Raw genomic sequence first — 6885 nt, forward strand, 5'->3', positions numbered from 1 at the left:
AAAATCTAAATATTGAGAAAATCGCCTTTAAAGTTGTCCAAATGAAGTCCTTAGCAATGCATATTACTAATCAAAAGTTTAGTTGAGATTTACGGTAGGAAATTTACAAAATATCTTCATGAAACATGATCTTTACTTAATACCCTAATGATTTTTGGCATAAAAGATAAATTGATAATTTTGACACATACAATGTATTGTTGGCTATTGTTACAAATATACCTGTGCTACTTATGACTGGTTTTGTGGTCCAGGGTCACAAATGTGTACTAAAACATTTTTAACCTGCTTTAGTGTTTACATTTGTTATTTTTAAGCCTATAGCATGAAACTATGCATGTGGAAATGTGCTATTTTTAATGTGGTTTCTCACATTTTTCACTTAAGAGTCACTTCGCAGTTAAATAAAAATGCTTTATGTACAAATAAAGAATAATGTTAGAGTTTTTCAAAAAAATTAATCAAAATTTGTCCGCACTGATACTGCTTCCTATTAGTTACAGCTTCACTGATATGAAAACAAGCCAGCCAGTGGTAAATTAATGGTAATTTTGTTTCATTAGAAAGAAGGTAAACTAATAGCGCAAAGTTGTGCACTGTAGCTTTGACACATGGAGTTTATTTTCTGAAAAATTCAAATGGAAATGCCACCTCTTTTATATAATGACCCAGTACCAATACCCTTTCGAAAAATTTACCATGGTAACCGAACTGCAAAATTACCTTGCTTTTTTTATTACTTGTTAAGATGTGTGGTTACTTTTGAATGGATGTCAGTGGGGAAAGCTTTTTGACAGCATAATGATGTAGCTACTGCATTTACTGGCAGGGTTTAAACAAGCAACACAGTTTCTCACTTCCTGCTAGTAACTGGTAATTTGTCAGAAACTATGGTTACCTTGCAAGCGACCGCTGTTAAATTCTGTGTTGGCTTTGGTTAGAAAACAATGTTATAATGATGTGACAAAATATGTGCATATCTGCAGGTTCATGTTCTGCTTGGCTCGGTCAGTGTTTTATTTTACGTGACGGTGAACAAGTGCTGAAAACGTTCTGGATGTTGCGCAGTGTAGCCGACAACCTGGCAGGTGACTGGGGAAGTACCAGGTAGGCTGTGCTTAAATGCAAGGATATGTTGGAAGTGCCTATTGAATGTTTCTGATTCTATGTCCTCTTTTTGTATTCCAGGTTGGGAGAAGATCTTTTCTTCAAGACTTGAATTTCAAATGAACTCCGTAATAGATTCAATGTCATTTAATTTCCTTAAAGATGTTGATTTTTCAAGGAGCTTGAGCTTGTTGTATTTAAACCTTCTGAGACATTTAAAAGCCTTTTATAAAGCCCTCAAGCTTAATAAAAGAACAAAAAAGAAACCGCTAAATGGTTTGTGACAGTCTTTATGCGGCCAATATTTATTAAATTCCAGGCTGACACTACTTGAGCTTTTAATACATCTATATTAAGTATTGCTGGGTGATTTTCATTGTTAAACTACTTACTTTTAATGTAGCATGCAGAAACAACTATATAAGTAAACCATTTATATTTTAATTGCCCTAAATGAATAGTTCACCCAAAAATTAAAATTTGCCAAAAATGTACTCTCCCTAAGGCCTTCCAAGATGTAGGTGAGCTTGTTTCTTCATCCGAACAGATTTGGAGAAATTTAGCATTACATCACTTGCTCACCACTGGATCATCTGCAGTGAATGGGTGCCGTCAGAATGAGTCCAAACAGCTGACAGAAACATCACAATAATCCACAAGTAATTAATACGACTCCAGCCCATCAATTAACATCATGTGAAAAGAAAAGCTATGTGTTTCTAAGAAATGCTGCTTGTTTGTAAGAAACAAATCCATCATTAAGGCATTTTAATGGTTTACTACTGGTCAAAATACCATAATCTGTAATAATGCTTCCTCCACTGAAAAAGTCTATCCCCTCTTTTCCTCTAACATCAAAATTCACCAGCATATTTGTTTAGAGCTGTTTTGGTCTGTTTTTGCTTGTGCTTGATCTGTGCATATTTTTCTCCTAAATCAGACAAGATTACTTTCACTGGAAAAAGAAATATTATGGATGCAGGACTCCTATTGAAAGATAAAGACGTCTTGATTTACTAATTTGTTTCTTACAAACACAACATTACATTAATTTAAAAACAAGACATTGTGGATTATCGTAATGTTTTTATCAGTTTGGACTTTCATTCTGATGGCATCCATTCACTGCAGAGGATCCATTGGTGAGCAAGTGATGCAATGCTAAATCTATCCAAAACAAACTCTTCTACATCTTGGATGGCCTGTGGATGAGCACATTTTCAGCAGATTTTTATTTTTGGGTGATCTATCCCTTTTTTTAAAGTATAACTCCTGCACTCTTGAGAATCCCGACCAGCTCCACATAGCAATGTTGACTCAACCAGTGGAGATTCTAGTGGTTTAGAAATGGAATTAAAAATGCAGCACCAAACGGAATTGAAAAATTGGTTTCTCAAGCACTCCACCGGCTCCCTTCGGCCACCCAAACCTCCAACGTATCTGCAGGTAGTTTTGTGCAGTTTAAATTATGCATGGTCTTGTCATGGCAGTTACAAATGCTGCTTGGAGATGGGAAAACTAGAGTAAAAAAATCATCCAGTTTACACAGTGGGAGAAAATACAATGACTTCTTCTACTGTTCGGATTTCCAACCTCTCTCTACAGGCCACCTTCTCCTAACTCATCTAACCAGAGCTGGAAAACTCATCCAGTACCTTGAGCTTAAGCGTTTAATGTTACATAAGCCATTCAATTGAAATTGCATTATTATTATTATTATTATTTTTTTTTTTTCACATTTAATACCAAGTATATGCAGCTGCATTGTGGTTTGACAGTCTTGCTTTTATGATTCCCTAAGCTTAATATTCACAACTTTATTGCTTTATGCATGTTTGGGCGATAATGAGTATCAAGTAACTTTAATGGCCTAATGAACTCATTTCTACACACGTTTGGTTCTGACTTTCTCACATGAATGTTTCTGCAGCCTATTAGTCAAGAGCTCTAAGGACTTCAGTGTAGCACACGGCTTAATACAGCTATCACCATATTCCCATTGAGAACGGCGCGCTTCAGGTGATGCACTCTGATGGATCTGGGCCGAAACTATTGCAATATATACCCACAAAATAGGCAGATTTTAAACTGCAGTTAGTATGTAAAAGTCTTTAGTTGAATAAGTCCCCAAAAGGGGCCTAATGTTGCCAATTAATCATTGTATTCTTCAGGCAAGAGACTTCATGAGCATATTAAGCACACAGGTTCTTTGGTGGCTGGTTATAGATGAGATATGCCAGATATTAAGGCACCCACATTACATTTCAGTAGAATCTTATTATGATTATCAGTAAGGTGGCTAAATAAAATATTTGGTAGTGCACTGTTTTTAAAATGTTTTGTTGAAATAATTACACGAGCTAAGTCACAAATCTTGTTGCGCATCTGAGCTAAAATGAACCACTGGGTAAGAACATCTATAATAAATCTATAGCCTATGTTTTGTACGCACACGAGATGATATTAAGAAAGCTCCTAGTGTTTTTGTGGGCTGTAGAAGCCAATGAGTTAACTCAAACCATCCGAGGAAACTGATTGCCTTAAACCATTTAAGTTTAAAAACCAATATTTATGAGTGTAAACTTATTCCATTTGAGTCCACAAAAAGAGAACATTTCTTCATATTAAATGATCTCCCCCTATATTAATTTTGTGCCCAAGCACATAATACCACTTAATTTCAACATTTACTCTCCTTTAATAGTCTGAAGCAAAGCATGCTGGGAAAATGAAACCTGCCTCATTCAGTTCTACTTAATATAATCAGTTATTCAGTAGTATTTGCAAAAAAATGATCTTGTTTCATTTGGTAAAACTGACGGTTGGGTTTTACAGCATGTTAGTGCTATGTTATGATTTATTAGTGCTAAATCTAGAGATGCAACAATATAAAAATGTGAGCTGGTAGTTATTTTAATGAATCGTAACGGCCAATAATTAAATGGGAGAATAGGAGAAACAATCATGCACAAAATAAATATTTAAAAAAATATATAAATATTACATAAGTTATGTACTATAAATTAGTTTTGGATGTTTCATTAAATATTATAAATACTTTATTAAATAAAATCCACAATCCTTTTTACTATTATAATACCATAATATTGTGCATCCGTAGCTGGAGCTTTAGTTTTGTTCGAAAAGTTTGCAGTGACCTTTAGACATCCTTTCACATTACTGTCCCTGTCAGAATCATCTGTTCTTCTACACTGGCACTTGTAGTAGAAGCATTGACTTTTAAATGACAGCTCCGAGTGCAGAGGTTTTGCTGAATGTGTTTAGAGATTATCTTTAAATCATTGATTCATTCCACCACAGGAGTCACTTGACATTGTGACTCTGAATATCAGCGGAAGCACTTATTTTATTTGTAAGTACTGTGGTTAAGGACAGATGGATGCCTAAATAACAAGAACATTTCATTTTCCATTTTAAAAGGTGCCCAGTATTTTAAAATCAGTGAATTGAAATTGTCAAGAAATATGAGATGACAAATTGCATTTCTTTATTATGTTTCAATGCATTCCGTTTTGAATACAAAAAAAACGAATGACTGAACGAATACTGTCTGATTCTTTAGTAACTGTGAGACATGTGGGAGTAAAATACATTCAGTATGAGGACATACGCTTACAATACATCATTCAGACCACTTATCCATCGCAAAAGCTTTCAAGTTTGACTTGTCATGAAGATTTTTCGTGACTGTCAGCTCCTCAGACCGACTCATCTCAAATCATTAATTTTGTCTAGGTTCTGTCATATAACACAATTTTGTTTTGTTCCAGTTTCTTTCTAATTAGGTTTTTGCCCCTGGATCTCAGGATATAAGAAAGAGGTGATCTGTTTAATAAAGATGTAGCAGAATCTGATTTACCCACATTTCCTGTCTTCAGCATGTCAACTTCTCCCTGGAGATCCACCACCCAATGTCTTCGAGTCTTTGAACCAGCCTCATCCTCCAGAAGATGCTCAGGGTTTTTCAGTTCCTTTGAGCTGAAAACAGAGCGAAATTATTTTTGGAAGATAAACTGACAATACCAAAATGCCTTGAGGATGACAAATGCTTGCAGGCAGGTGTCTCCCTAAATATTCACAGCTTTGAGAAAACGCCTGACGTTTACTTGTGTTCTGTCTCCTCAGACTGTCACTATAACAGGCTTCTGACTCGTCAATGGAGTTGGCCTTCTCATCGAGAGCATTCAGCTCCTCCTTTACCAAAATTAAATGTTTATAGGACTACAATATCTAAAAAATAATAAAACCGACCTCAAGCTGCTGCATCGGTGTTTGCTTTTGTCCACCGTTGGAATGAATAATATCACACGAGAACTTCGCCTCAGGCTAGTTCACCTCAGATGGCAGGTTCACAGTTTGCTGTCGCTGGAGACCTTACATGGACGGGCCACACAGCCGGCATGTTCACTGTCTGACTCTAGAGTTGAAGCAGATTGGAAAGAACAGCTTGAGAGAGAGTAATCTAATGGAACAGTACGTCACAGTCTATTAGCGTACAAGTATGATAGCGCGGTTGCATTATACTTCGCCGAGCTGCCGAGTTGTCTTTTAGTGCTGCGGGGCTTTGCCGGAGTATTTGAATTGTGTTCTATTACTGGTACATTTATTCTACCTTAATATTTGTTGAATCTTCACTGGTACCTTGTTAAAGAGTTTCATGCATTTTGGTTCCTGGGGGCTTTCGCGTTTATGGTAAGATCCATCATTACTGCCTGAACTTTGATAGTGTTGGACCTGATCCTCAGGGCATCTGTTCTCAGCTGAAATTTTAAGCTCTTAAAACATTTTTTAAGTGCTCTCCCTCAAGCAAACTCAACATCCTTCACTTGTACTTGCCCAGTGCTTTTTCTCGCTTATGGTCAGTCTTTTATCTTGAATATAAAGTAAACAAATTGACTAATTTCAATAGACTGAACTACAGGGAGAGAGAGAGAAAAAAAAACAACGATTCTTGCATTTTCTCAAGAGAACTGCCGCTTGCCTCACTATTTTTTAGACTACTGTTAAACTAAAAGTTTGGGGTCAGTAAGATTTTTTAACATAAATTAATACTTTTATTCAGCAAGGACGCATTAAATGGATTAAAAGTGACAGTGAAGACATTTTATAATGATTATAATGTAAATAAAATGCAGTTCTTTTGAAAGTTCTATTCATCAAAGAATCCTGAAGAGAAAAAAAATCACGGTTTTCACAAAAATATTATGCAGCAGAACTGTTTTCAACACTAAATATAATAATAAATGTTTTTGAACACAAAGTTAGCGTATTATAATGGTTTATGAAGAATCATGTGACAATGAAGACTGGTGTAACTTCTGACTTCTTTCCTACCATGCTAAATGTTAGTGCTAAATAGAACCTTTTTTATAGGGTTCCATACAGAACCATGCTTTGAAAATGCTATATAGGACCTTAATGGTGTTATAAATAACCTTTTTAATGAGTTTTTCATTAATATTAGTATGTTAATATCATTAATATTAGTATATTGTTTTTTACCCCTCTATCTGCCTGGTTTTATAATATCTTGAAGTGTCTATTAGGGTTTTACATAAAATCAACAACAACAACAACAACGTGTTAATTGGGTACTTTTTTTTTAATGACGTGAAATTGTAGCAAAAATGACAGTGTTCTAACATCAGTTATTAGCAGAATACATTAATGAATGACAATGGACATTGAACATAAATAAATGCTTAAAGATGTAAAACAAAATAGAACATAAAATAGTGTATTGAAGACCAAGCTCCA

At 35.2% G+C, this 6885-nt stretch overlaps 1 long non-coding RNA gene across 1 annotated transcript; it reads left to right on the forward strand.

Moving 5' to 3' along the window:
* The first annotated feature begins 990 nt into the window (after nucleotides 1-990).
* On the forward strand, nucleotides 991-1351 carry LOC107720594 (uncharacterized). Its single transcript, XR_001637628.1, has 2 exons — nucleotides 991-1107; nucleotides 1189-1351. It is a non-coding gene; the product is annotated as an uncharacterized LOC107720594 (long non-coding RNA).
* Nucleotides 1352-6885: the final 5534 nt, after the last annotated feature.

The sequence above is a fragment of the Sinocyclocheilus rhinocerous genome, unplaced genomic scaffold, assembly GCF_001515625.1.
Source record: "Sinocyclocheilus rhinocerous isolate Xijiao unplaced genomic scaffold, SAMN03320098_v1.1 scaffold603, whole genome shotgun sequence".
Classification (NCBI taxonomy): Eukaryota; Metazoa; Chordata; class Actinopteri; order Cypriniformes; family Cyprinidae; genus Sinocyclocheilus; species Sinocyclocheilus rhinocerous.